Consider the following 14201-nt stretch of genomic DNA (forward strand, 5'->3'; position numbering starts at 1 on the left):
AATCAACAATATAATGGTTTAAGTCAAGTTGGGGTGATTTGGCAAAAATCAAATTAAGCTTGAACCGAGATTAGAGGCTGATAGTTTCTGATATTCTGTGCTCTAATTGAACTATTTAATCATATCACAAAAATACTTGAATGTGTTTTATTAGATTTATGTGGACAACAATACCAATGATCGACTTATCGCTAGTCATAATATCGCTGAAATAAAAAACTGTGACGAAAGGGCAATTTGGTCAATATGATTCTCTGCTCAAACTCAACAAAATTACAAAAATATGTACTTTTTTTTATAAAATCATTGAAAAATACAAAAAAAAAATTGTCTATTTTTTTTAATAGTTCGGATATTTTTTTTTCTGTAAATACATTCTTTAATTCTTTAAATTTTTACAAAATTCCAAAAATATTTTTGTCTTCTTTATACAATATACTTAAATAAATCTTTAAGTTAAGTTTCTGTAATCTAAAACAATTTTAACGTATTAGGTTGTCGGGATATAAGGGTTTCTCGATAATTTAATTTATTGATTTAATTTAATTCTTTATTTATTTCATTAATTTATTCTTTCATTTAATTATTTACTTTAAAATTAAATAAAAGGGTTTAATTCGCTAAAATCCAATTGGTTATGTATGGTTAACGAACTAGATGGTTCTTTAGCGAACTAGCTTCTGGTTCGCTAACCTAATTCGCTTCCGCACTCTGTAACGAATCATCCCTTCGTTATACATATTTAACGAATCATGACACGAATCATGTCTTGATTCGCTATCTTTAATTTAATGAATCACATTGTGATTCGCTAATATAAGGTAACGATTGAGTTAGCGAATGGGCTAATTCACTAACTTTAAGTTAAACGAATCGTCTGATTCGTGCAAGTTGTGCCTAGGGTTTCGTGCACTGCTATATAAGACAAGATAACGAATAGTATTCCACTGTTCGTCTTCTTTCTTCATCTTTCAGAAACTGTTCAAATTCTCTATGATATTTTCGATCTTTAAGTTTGAACATTTCAAAGATCAATTTGAGTTTTTAAGGTATAAATTTTCTTGGCGATATCATTTTCATCAAAATTGATAATGAATTAACTGTTGAATTATGTAATTTTAGGAGTTTAAGGGTTTTGAACCTTTGAAACTCGTTTGAGTATAATTTATGTTCTTAATTGTCTGATTTTGATATCATTTTGATCGGAATCACTTTCCGATACCCTTGGTGGACTCTAATCAATATTTGATTATTGTTTGCTGGGTTAATTATTGTTATGTGTTCTTGATATTCACTGTTGGTTCGTTTGATTATTAACACATTTGGGTAATGAGTCTCAATCTCATTCACCTACATTAACGAGTGTGTTTCCGAGCTTAACAAGCTGATTATCTTGATGGTTCAACGATGGTTATGGCCGAATTGAATCTGGGTTTAAGTTGTTGACTATTATTGTTCTTGATAATTTTGACCTTGACTTTGTGAAGTCAAAGAATAAGTCTTAATTTTGACCATTCGTTAGTCTTAGCGAATTGGAACTGTTTCGTGTCCAATTCGTTAAGATTTTAAACGAACTAGCTTAGCGAATAAGACGTCACACGAATCAGAGTTTGATTCGTTTAAAATATAACGAACTAGAGTTAGTTCGTTAAAATTAATTAGTGATTCGCTAAGTCCAGTTCGTTAATATATTTACTTGATAACGAATGGTCTGATTCGTTATCTTTGTATAACGAATCAGTGTGATTGTTAACGAATGACATTTAAAAAAAATTAAATTAAATACTTTAATTTTAATATTCATTTAATTTAATTAAAGGATTTAACTTGTCTAATACGCGTAACTAGATAAATTACACATATCTTTTGATTATACATTGTGATATCTATTCTCATATTGGTTTTATTTATACAGTAAATCATGGCTGAACAAGAACAACCACAGGAACAACCTCGTCAAGAACAACCACAACAACAAGCTCAACAAGTCGAAATGATTCTATTACCATTCGATAAGAAGCACAACATCTGTGCTTATGTCGATCATGATGTGGCTGATTTAAGGACGTTCGGAGCTATGTTGAATTTCTTACGCCGTTCGAAGATACATTATGCAATCACTGCTAAACCTAAAGTGTATCTTAGTATAATCAGGCAGTTCTAGAACACAGCGGTATATGTTGAGGAAAATAATTGGGTTCAAGCTACAATTAATCAGATCCCTATTACGATTGATGTTGAGGTCATTCGTCGGGTACTTCAATTTGTCGATAGTGATGATTACCCGAGTGAATTTGACAGGATGCTGGTTAGGGGTCTATTCACAAGATTAAATTATGGGGGTGATATTCGTCGGTCAATGTTGAACAAGAATGGGTTGTGTCCACCATACAAGTATTTGATGCATGTCTTACTTCATTGCTTGAGTGGACGTCGCGGTGGTTTTGATGAATGCAGATTAAGTCTGCAATCAGCTTTTGTTGCACTAATCCTGAACAAGCTCTTCAACTATTCAGAACTCATCTTTGATCATCTAAAAGAGCAAGTTCAGCAAACTCTACCATCAAAGAAGTTCTTGATGTATCCACGCTTTCTACAATTAATTATTCAAGATCTGATACCGGATTTGGTGATTGATCGATCGTTGGTGAACGATGTTCTTGATATGGAACATATGAAAGCTGAAACGGTGCATCGGATGTTGATTTATCGAAAGGATAAGCCACAGGACAAACGGATGATTGGTCATATAATCAATCCGGATTATGTATGTCCTCCTAATGAGCGCTGGATCCATGATGATTCGGATTCCGAGCGTGAAGGAGGAGAAGGTGGGAACAATGATGGTGGAGATGATGATGGTAACAATGATGATGGTGATGATGGAGCTGGTGAGCGATCTCTGAAAGAACAACAAGATGCAGTCGATGCTGCTCTAGCTGCCGCCATGAAAGCTCAGCAAGAACGAAAACGAAAGGGCAAAGCGGTAGCTACTGATGAACCATCGAATAAGCCCCGTGTGTCTGCTGGGGCTGGGGTAATTATTGGAACACCACTACCACGTCAATCAACTACTCAAAGCTCGGCGGTGCCGCTAACTACTAGCACTCCGATGCTCACCTTGACAACGACAATGGTGTCACATGAGAGGCTCGGTTTAATTCCTCAAATGGCGTTGACCAAAATACCGAGGCCTCCTGCTGTGCTGTCAACTGTTTCTTCCACCACTTCAATGGGACCTCCCCCTCTACCAACAACTACTTTTCCTCCGCCTCCACCTAGTGATGTCTCTTTCATTAGAATCACTCGGCCTCAGGGACCTATTCAACCAGTTCATCCATCTGTATACAATTTGTCACCTGGACGTCAAACGGAAATGTTGCTTAATATGCTACATTTATATGAAAATCAAATGGCAGCTGACCGACTCAATCAAGAACGACTCATGGAGAATCAACGAAAAATGATGAGTTATATTTCGTTCTGTCAGAAAGAGACCAAGTCGTTGCGTGCGATTGTTGAGTCTCAGGGGGTGAAATTAAAAGAACAAGATGAGTTAATTTTACAATTAACTTGTAAAGAAGATGCCCTCAAGAAACTCAAAAATGATGATGATGATCCCGATGAGTCAGATGCAGGAGGTGAGCCTAAACAATTGCACGGTTCATCCTCTGGTGCTGATGTAAGTGGCGCTGATGATTCGAACAAGCAGATAATTTCATATCAAGATCCAACAGCAGCCAAGCCAATAGAAATGATTGAGGCTAACACGGTTATATTTATTGATGAATTGGGAATGGTTAGAAGTATTGTGAACAAAGATGAGATACAGATCGGTGTGTTTGTGGTTAGATCTTTGACACAGGAGCAGATTTCGATTCTGCTTGGGCTGAATGACGATCAGTTGACTGAGTTAGAGACTGAGCCCGATGTCGAAGTGATCAATGAGGAAGAAATGGAGGTTGATCCATTATTTATGAATACAGATTTTATTTATGAGAATGAGGAGATTGAAATGGAGGATGTGACAGCTGAAGAGTACCCGAACTTGTATCAACACGCAAATGTTGATCAAGGTGCTCCGGTATTTCATGAAGACGTAATTAAGGAGACTGAGAATGAACTGGAGAAAATTGTGCAACGGACTGTTCCTTCACTAAAAGAAGTGACTGATGATGACATTGAAAGATGGTTCAAACGCCAGAAAGTGGGTAAGATCATCAGTGCTTTTCGGTATGTAGATAAAGAAAGAAAGGATACCGCTGCTGCTTGGATTGAGGCAAATCAGATGACTACCTTCAAGACTGTTTCTAAGGTACATGGTGATATTGTCTCCTGGCTTTATGATTCAGACCTTAAGGTATGTATTGTTAAATGGGAAAAAGGTGTGCAATATTACGAGAGGATAATGGATGTGTTAACATTACCGCGTTGGGATGTACGCACCCTCGCGAGACGTACATTTATCAATCGTGGAGGTAACCGAACTGCTGAGTAGTTCCATCAACACTTACTGTTCGAGGTCAATCATGGCTTCAAGTTCTTCAAGCCCCAGGTCCCAAGACGTAAACGTACTGATGAGATTGATCCAAGGACCGGCTGGAAGAAACTTGTTTTGAAAGTGAAGCCACCAAAGACAATGACAAGGGTTCCTGTGAAGATAATGCCTCAAGATATTCATCTGTCTTTCAACCGTTGGTACTATGACAATCGTACTGGCGAGGCCGTTATTGTTTGTGGTCGAGGACTACAGACTGAGCTCATCAAGATAATTGATCCGATGTGGTTGGTTAATTTATCAGAGACAGACAATGACGTGCTACACAGGAAGCAGATTTTGTTTGAACGCCAAGAAGATTACGACCTGGCTATGCAATTCCAACGTGTCGTTCGTATATGCCATGAACATGGGATTCATAGTTGCAGAGATTGGCAGACAAAGCGTTTCAAATAAGTTAAAGACAAAGAGCTCAAGACGAGGGGGTGTCTGTTAGTGCATGGTTTTGCGTCTAGAGTCTTTGTAATTATCATTAATGTTTATTTGATATTTTAATGTATTATTTAATGTTTATTTAGACTAATTCGTTATGTTTGAGTCTAGTTCGCTAGGAATGTTAGCGAACTAAGACTAGTTCGTTAAGGTTAAGTCTAGTTCGCTAGGAATGTTAGCGAACTAGGACATTATAATGTATTCCCTCCTGATTTGTTAGGGAATGTTAACGAATCAGGGGGTGGTTCGTTAAGTTAATTTATTTAACGAAGGGGATGCTGGTTCGCTAGGGGATGTTAGCGAACCAGATCGTCTTCTATAAATAGTGAACCACTGTTCACTTGTAAAATGTTAAAGTTTTGAGAGAAATTAAGATTATTCAGAAAAGTTTAAAGTTTATACTCTCTCTTAAGCTTCACGTTAAAACTTATTTAATATATATACATACGTATAACACCGAATCAAGGTAGATTATGAGATAGATCTATAATATTATAACTGACAGATTTGAGATCTGTGTTAATCGTTATTGATTGTTGGTTATTGTTCAAGTTCTGGATCAAACACTCATTGTGTGCAGCAAATGCCAAAAATAGTCGAATCGCTTCCAATCTTGCCACAGGAGCAAATACTTCATTGTAGTCGATTCCTTCCTGCTGATTAAACCCTTTCACTACCAGTCTCGCCTTGTTCCTTATGATTATCCCTTTCTCATCTCTCTTACATTTGAAAACCCATTTGGTGCCAATAGCATGCACCTTCTTCGGTTTTGCAACTAATTTCCACACTTCCATCTTCTCGAACTGGGCTAACTCTTCTTGCATGGCTTCGACCCACGAGCTGTCCTTTAGAGCCATTTGATAGTTCTTTGGTTCAATCTGGCTGATGAAGCAGGTGTACAAGCATTCATTTATGATACCCGTTTCTTTAATGCTTGCGTAAACACAAGTGTGCTCATTCAAACTTCTTCTTGTTTGAACACCGTCAGACAGATCACCTATCACGTTCTCCAAAGGGTGATTTTTGTGAATAGAAGTAGTCTGAACCGGACCGACTTCCAGATTATTTTCCAAATTCGAAGAGAGCTCTTCAATGGGCGATTGATGTTGAGAGTGAAAAGGGTTGTAAAATTCTTCTTCAGTAGAGGCGGCAGGAGTATTAACGGCACTTGACGTGGAAGGTTGACTTTCATCGTATCGTGGACGTTGCACAATGTTTTCCTCCTCGTCATACATGATCTGTGAAGCAATTTTCTCATCAACTTCTGCAAAGTCCAAGTAAGGCATATTAAAGGATTTGAACAGTTTATCATAGTCAAAAGCTTCAGCGGGTCCCGTGCTGGGCATTGGTGGTTTGTAACTCGTGATGTCGGTGTTACATACCACTTCAACCTTGTTGTTCGATAAATTAAAGACTCTTCTGTTGGGTGTCACAACAACATATCCGACTAAAATACCTTCGTCGGCTTTCTCACCAAATTTTGAGTTTGTCTTTAATATCGTACATGGGGACCCGAATGGTTCGAGACCATTCAAGTTTGGCTTTCGACCATGCATAAGTTCATAACAAGTTTTATTTAGCCTTTTAACAGTTAAAACACGATTAAGGATATAACAGGCTGTGGCAACTGCTTCAGCCCAGAACACCACGGGAAGTTTAGCATCAGCCAGCATGGTTCTGGCTCCTTCAATTAGCGTTCTGTTCTTCCTCTCAGCCACCCCATTTTGTTGCGGAGTATACGGGGCGCTATACTGGTGGTCTATCCCTTTCTGTAAGCAGAACAGCTCCATCTGGTAGTTCTTGAACTCTGTCCCATTATCACTCCTGATGTACTTAACCTTTCTCCCCACAATATTTTCAACCTTGGTAATCAAGTTAATTACCAACTGAACCGTCTCATCTTTTGTCTTCAGAAAGTATAACCACGAGTATCGAGAGTAATCATCGGTTATTACCAAGCAGTATGTCATTCCACCTAGACTCTTTACATTCATGGGACCGAAAAGATCCATGTGAAGTAGGTCTAGTGTACTGACGATTGAGTTAACCTTCTTGGATTGATGAGGTTTCTTGCGTTGCTTTCCCTTCTTGCACGACAAGCATTGATCTTCAAAGTTAAAATTCTTCAAGGGAAAGCCCAGCACCAGGCCATTCTTGACAATGTAGTTCATTTTTCGAAGATGTATGTGTCCCATTCATCGATGCCATAACTCGGACTCTGATTTAGTTGCCTTTGACAGAAGACATGATTCTTCTGTTGCCATCTCAGTTGACCTCATATCCATTACATATGTGTTCTTTTCTCTTGGAGCTTTCATCACCACCCATGCCTCTGGTATCTTAAAACCAGGATACAGAACAATTGCTTCATCTTTGGTAAAGTGCACCGTGTACTCTTTGTCACAAATCTGAGATACACTCAATAGATTATGCTTCAACTCCTCAACAAAATTCACCTTTTCCAATTTCATTTTTCCATTTGTCACAGTCCCAATACCAGTAATTCTACCACCACTCTCTCCAGCAAAACTTACCCTACCTCCTTGAACAGGTTTCCATTCGTGTAACAAATTTTTGTTACCAGTCATGTGCCGGGAACAGCCACTATCCACAACCCAATGTTTGTTTACAGTCCTGTTCAACTGTTCCTGCACAGTTAACGAAAAGATTAAAATCTGGGGACCCAAGACCTTCTGGTCTTGGGTCGATTAAATCTGTTAAACGGCATCCCGTACCTTGACTGCCCAAAGTTAGTTTGAGAGTGATTTCTGTAAGTTCTGAAAGGATACCTTCTTGAGAATTGACTATGAGGCCATCCAAACCTTAGTGGATTAACTGAGTTATGATTGTTGGTTTGGTTGTTAACTGAGAAAAACTGAGATCGATTTCTTTGAACTCTTGGATTAGTCCAATGTGTGAACTTTGGTGAGTTAGCATTCTTACCATTATAGTAATTACTGTTAGTTTTATTCTCAGTTTTCGGAGGCCTCATACCTCTGAATCTCTGATTTAGAGGACAATCAGCAATCAGGTGTCCTATTTGATTGCATCTGAAACAGCTCCTGTGTTCAACTTTCGTCTCAACAGTTGTTTCAGATGTTGAGGTTGCATTACTATTCGTTTGTCTAACATATGGTGGGACAAACGGGTTTAGGGGAGAGTTCTTTCAGTTGGCTTATATTCCTCCCCACGTTTTAGTAACACTACCTCTTCTTTTATCTCACTAGATTCGGATGTCTTGTCCGAATTTGATGAGACAGAACTAGGAACAGAAACCTTAACATTCGAAACAGGCTTACCCGTTTCATTTTTACTAACCTCGGGTTCTTTAATCGAAACTTTGACAGGAACTGTCTGACTAATCTCAACATCAGCAGATTTCTGATTACACGGATTATACATATAATTATGGTTATACGGTGGTGGTACTTCAGAAAATCCAATTCCCCCTTTGTTAACTGAAGAACGTTGAACACTTACGATGTGATCAAGCATTGCTAAGGAGTTTCTAAATTGTTCAATTTTTCTGTTTAATTCCACCACTTTTACCTGGTAATCAGCTATCTGTTTATCCCTTTCAGCAATTAGTTTGGTTTTTTCCTCTAACACTTCATAACTAAGATCAATTACTTGTATATTTTCAGCTAGACTGGCTTTAAGACTTCTGATATCTTTTTCACTAGCTATTATTTTTACCGAGTAACTATTTTCTCTAGTTTTAGTGTAATGATGATCTTCTTTTAGTGTTTTAAATTGAGCGTCCAAACTAACAAACTGATCAGTTATTGTTTTCAATTGTTCAGACAGATTTTCACATTGCATACAATGAAGTTCAGAACTTACCTCAGAGAGCTGATCGTTCACTTCTGCCATGTAAGCTTGATTTTCTCCCGTCTCTTTCTCACTTCCTGCAGTTTCGATGTTCACCAAATTTGCCTGTTCGAAGACTTCCTCAACCTGTAGATTCCAGTTATACCCACTACTGTGTCTAGCTACCATAGCCTTATTCTCACTATCTCCCCCATTCTGTTGTGCAGGCCTGTTCTGACTACATTCAACTCTCTCATTGGTACATTCCTTGGCAAAGTGACCATTTTGTTGACAGTTGTAGCATCTAACCTTTGATTTGTCAAACCCTGGTCTTTCTCCAACGAACTTTCTGCCTGTTTTCTTCATGAATCTCTTAACCCGTCTTACTATCATAGCCATCTGCCACTGCAGATCCATCTCTTCTAGATCATCAACATCAATCTGATCATAGTCTTCATCTAAAGTTGCAGGGTCGACTATTTTACCTTTGATGTAGTTTTCGTAAGATGCAATGAAGGATGCATAGAGAGCAAACTGCTGTTCAGCTGATTTAACACTCATGGGCATCTGTGAGTAGTTGTTGGTCGGAACATTTGTGGAAAAACTACCAGTTGTGGCTTGAGGTTTTGAAGAATTACTTCCTCCAGCTACAAAACATACATCACCGTCCATGTTGAGAGTCACATGACCATCGTGAGTTAAGTTTGAGCTTGAGTCTCCCTTTGAGTAGTAAGCAGATGATTCTGACCTTGAACTTGAACTTGAACTAACTTTTGCACCGTACATTCCTGGATCCTGAACCTGATCAGTTGGTGTCTCTTTCCGAACCATGTTTAGTTCAAAAGTTCATAATTTATTGACTGCTGTTTCCAAATCAATATCGGCAAACTCTTTATCTTCTCTCATCAAAACCGTGTACATTTCCCATTTCGGTGGAAGAGCATCAAGAAGTTTCTCTACTATCTCCTCTTCTTTGTATACAATGGAGTAATTGCTGAGTTCGGCCATCAGGTGATAATATCTTGTGATGATATCATCAAGTGATTCATTTTTCAAATATTTGAACACCGAGAATTGGGTTTTTAGTAGCTTAATTTTGGATGCACGTATCCCCACATTTCCTTCATATCGATTTTCTAGAGCTTCCCATAGCTCTCTAGCGGTTTTGTATTTCCTGAAGGTGTGAAGAATCTCTTGTAGAAGAGCCATGGTGATCGCCGCATGAGCTTTACTCTCTGCCTCATACATTTTCCTCTCCTCCTCATCCATCTTACTGTACTTCTTTATTTTATCACGACCCTCAAACAAGGCCGTTGGTGGAATGTATCCATCTTGTATGCACACCCACATCTTAGCATCTTGATATTTAACATACTGTTCAAATCGATCTTTCCAAGCAACGAAGTCGGTACCCTTAAGCATTTTCGGAGCCTTAGTTGCTGAACCGACTTCAACTTCCATTTTCACTCGTTCCGTGATGTTTATCGAAGTCATCGTTGAAAGAAACACAACTCAAAACACGAGGAAAGTATAAAATAATTTTTTATTATTTTGAACAGTGCCCAGTAGGCGAAGTTATGCTTAACTTCGCTTAAGCTTAACTTCGCTGATTTTCCACAACTTCGCTTACTCAGATGGCGAAGTTATACTCAACTTCGCTTGAGATTAACTTCGCTTCCTAACTTCGCTTCTTTCTTAACTTCGCCTGATGTTAACTTCGCTTAATTCAAGCGAACTTGTGAGACAAGCGAAGTTAATAATAACTTCGCTTAAACTAATATCTTCGCCTAAACCCTACGAACAGTGACGGCAACTTCGCCTGATGAACACAAGGTTTTTGTAGGTTTTAATTTGAATTATTGCGAGGTATGCGAAGGTGTAATGGGTTATATTTGATAGTGGGAGATGGGTAGGACACAAAAACTCGGTATTTCAACGTAAACTCGTCCCGCGAAGAATCGAATGGAATGATTTCTACACTCGTGTGATAATCCCGAACCACACAATCATGAGCAAATGCTCTGATACCAATTGTAGGTTCCCAGCCAGATCTACACAGAAGTATCTCGTACTACGTAGGTGCGGAATCCCTACGTAAGACGATACGAGCGTAGGATGCAAACTATGTTAATACCGATCACGAACACACGTTACAATACTCAAAAGACACATTGTATTGCAACTCCTTTAACACGTGATACGCAAATCACAATTACACATACTGGAATCTTGTCCAAATACAAGCCGTAGCCTAAACATTTATAACCTTCGACAACTTCGCCTAACAGACAAGGCGAAGTTGTCAATAACTTCGCTTGTCCCACAAGTTCGCTTATAACAGGCGAACTTGTGAGACAACTTAACTAAAACACAAATCAAAACCAACTAACACGATTATAGACACTATATACTGAACTACTGACATCATGTACCAACAAGCTCGTACGACCTCCACATGACCATTCATCCATCAAAATTTCACCGAGTGCATCTAATTAGTACCATCAACGAGTCCTTGGCTTATGGTGATTTGTCGAGCCAGTTTGCTTCGACTCTAGTTCTTCTAGCTCTCTTTGTCTGAGATGGGGTAGGTATAGCCTTAAATTTTGGACTTAAAATGTTTAATGCAAAAGGGGGGCTTGATTGGCTAGTGGCTGGGTTTAAGTGGACAACAATTTCGGCAATCGCGGTCAATATGTCGAGCTGTTTCTTATGTTTTGATAATGATTAATAATCTGAGAGTTTGTTGTTTTTCACTTGGTTATGATCCTGTGTAGATTACTTTTTCAGGGACGAAAAAGTCTTAAGTGTGGGGATGTTTGATGTGTTGTAAAACACACTTACTTTCCGTATGGTTTTGTCATGTTTTACGTACTTAATAGTTTGATTAATAAGGGTTATGGGTGGTTTTTGCTTAATTTTACAAAGATTGAATGTTTACTTGTAGGTTATGAAAGTTGATGGAAAAAAGAGTTAAGTTTGAAGACTATAGGGGCTTATTTGATCAAGTTTAAAGACTACAATTCAAGACCCGACCCAAGCCACAAAATCCAAGCCTTTCAAGTATTATTATTATATAATATATGAATAAAAAACAAACACCCGAGCACCTCAAGAGAGCCGATCGGAAGATAACATACAAAAAAAAAAGAGGTTTGTTGTTTGTTTGGTGAAAGTGGTCGGCTAGCTTGGGAGGTTTTAAGGATTCAAAAAGTGATTTAATTAGTTTTTTGGCTGGGATTATACTTCCCACGTGAAATTTGGGCAGCCAAGTTTATTATTAAAACAAAAGCAAGAACCCTAACTCTAGATATAATTCCGATCGGAAATTTGGGCATCCACCAAGGAAGAGAGAAAAAGTCTTGTGGAGGTTAGGGGCGGATAGGAAAGGAAGAGGAAGGCTCGGGGCATCTTCGTACATCAGCTAGGCATCTTATACATCGTTTATTTCAGCCATATATCTTAAGTAAATCACTCATAAACTTTGTGTTTTGTTCAAAAACCCTAACTAGTTGATTTGTTCTTTTAGTTTGGATTGTTTTGCAAGTAACTTAAAGATTGATTAGTGTTTGATTGTTCTTGATTCTTGAATGAGTTTACTTATGTCTATGTTGAGTTTTATGAGGTTTTTCTTAAGCGTTTGCTGCTGTCCAAAAGTTAGGTTAGGCTAAACTTGTTAGTTCTACCAAGGTAAGATGAATATTGTTAGGTTTTAATGAGTAATATGGATTGTTGATCATCATGGCTTGAATTTTTAATGAAAAGTTTGGTTTAACATTGAATTAGGTTGTGTTTAGTGGCTGTGAATTTATTAACTATACTCATATACCTCTTGCTTTGTTTAATTGAATATGTTTTGATTGATTGTTGCTTGTTAGAACTCTTTACTTGGTGTTTAGGGTTTGTTTGCGGGGTCATCAACCGTAGGGTTTAAGTGAGTGTTTTAATTGATATAATCAGCTGGTGAACACCTTCTTAGAGACCGAGAGGTGATAGGAAGTAAGGTCGTCTTATAGCTTTTACTTGTTAGGATTAAGATCGCACGAGAGCGGGTTTGGTTCTTGTCGGGTTTGGGTTTATGTTAACGATTAGTTGATCTAATTTAAATTAAACTAAATTGTTCCTCTATCCTTGGTTGCGTAGTATTCGTCTCCATTAGGGTAGTGTGTCGGTGAGTCCGAGAGGAGAGTCGGCATTAGAGCACTTTAACAGTTCGTTTCCCGGTTTGTTCTTAAAATCAACTAAGTGTATGTTAGAGTTTGTTGGTAAGACCGAGAGGTGATCTAGCTTTCTTGAGTGAACCTTAGTTGTGTCATCCTTAGGAACCGGTATCGTGAGATTCTTCAATCCATTACCTTATTATACCTTCGATATGATTCTTGCCTAGGTAGACGTTTTATCCAACTGTAGTCAAGTTTCCAAGTTTTGTCAAGAGTTTCATATAGTTAAGTTAAGTTTAGTTAAAGTAAGTTAAGTTAAGTAGTTAATTAAATCTTAAAAATCATTTAAATATTCTTAGGTTAGTCTTGGTTAGGGTTAAGTATCTTTAACGTTTTCACGTGTCCTTGTGTTCGATACTCGGACTTCCTTAGTGCTATACTATTAGTGATCGGTACACTTGCCGGTTTTGTGTGGTTTCTTTAGGATTTTCGTTTAATAAATTTAAAGCTTAGTTGTGAGAGCATCATTATACACACATCAAGTTTTTGGCGCCATTGCCGGGGACACGGTTTGAGGCGTATTGAGAATGACCCGAGTTGGTATTTTCCTATTGTATTTTCGTATACTTAGATTAGATTAGTTATTTTAATTAGTTTAGTGTTAGTTTAATTTTATTTTTAGTATTTTATTCTATTTTTATCTGGTGCCTGTGATCCTTTTCTTTTGAGTGTTCTTTACAGGAAATATGTTCGGACGACAGGTTGGAATGCCATGGTGCAAAGTGTGTGGCGGAGATCACTGGGTACATGATGCATATGAGCGAAGGAGGATAGAAACCGAGGCACGGAAAGCTCCATAGGAATCACTTTTGGCAAATCCTCCTCCATACCGATTTGCATATGATCAAATGGGGAACTTCTTAGGGTATAAAGATTTGTCAGGGAATATATTAGAGCCCAACCCAGAATTGGAGGCAATAATGGATGATGTGTTGTTTGCTATTAGAAATGATTTGGAATATATTCCACCTTTGAATCCACCTTTGTTTGAAACCCTGAGTGAGATTGAAGATACCAGAATGGAGGAGCAGAGAGTAGAGGAATATGTTCCCTCTTGGGAGGAAGAATTTAAGGATGAGTTTGGTGAAGAGTTGATGGACTTTGCCATTACAGATGAAGGCGAGTTTGACCCACTTGGTGATCTAAAGTTGCTTGAAGATTTAATATATAACGAGCCAAGT

This window comes from Bidens hawaiensis, unplaced genomic scaffold (genome assembly GCF_021521415.1).
Source record: "Bidens hawaiensis isolate Kalapana, Puna unplaced genomic scaffold, B.hawaiensis_p1.1 tig00006395_1, whole genome shotgun sequence".
Classification (NCBI taxonomy): Eukaryota; Viridiplantae; Streptophyta; class Magnoliopsida; order Asterales; family Asteraceae; genus Bidens; species Bidens hawaiensis.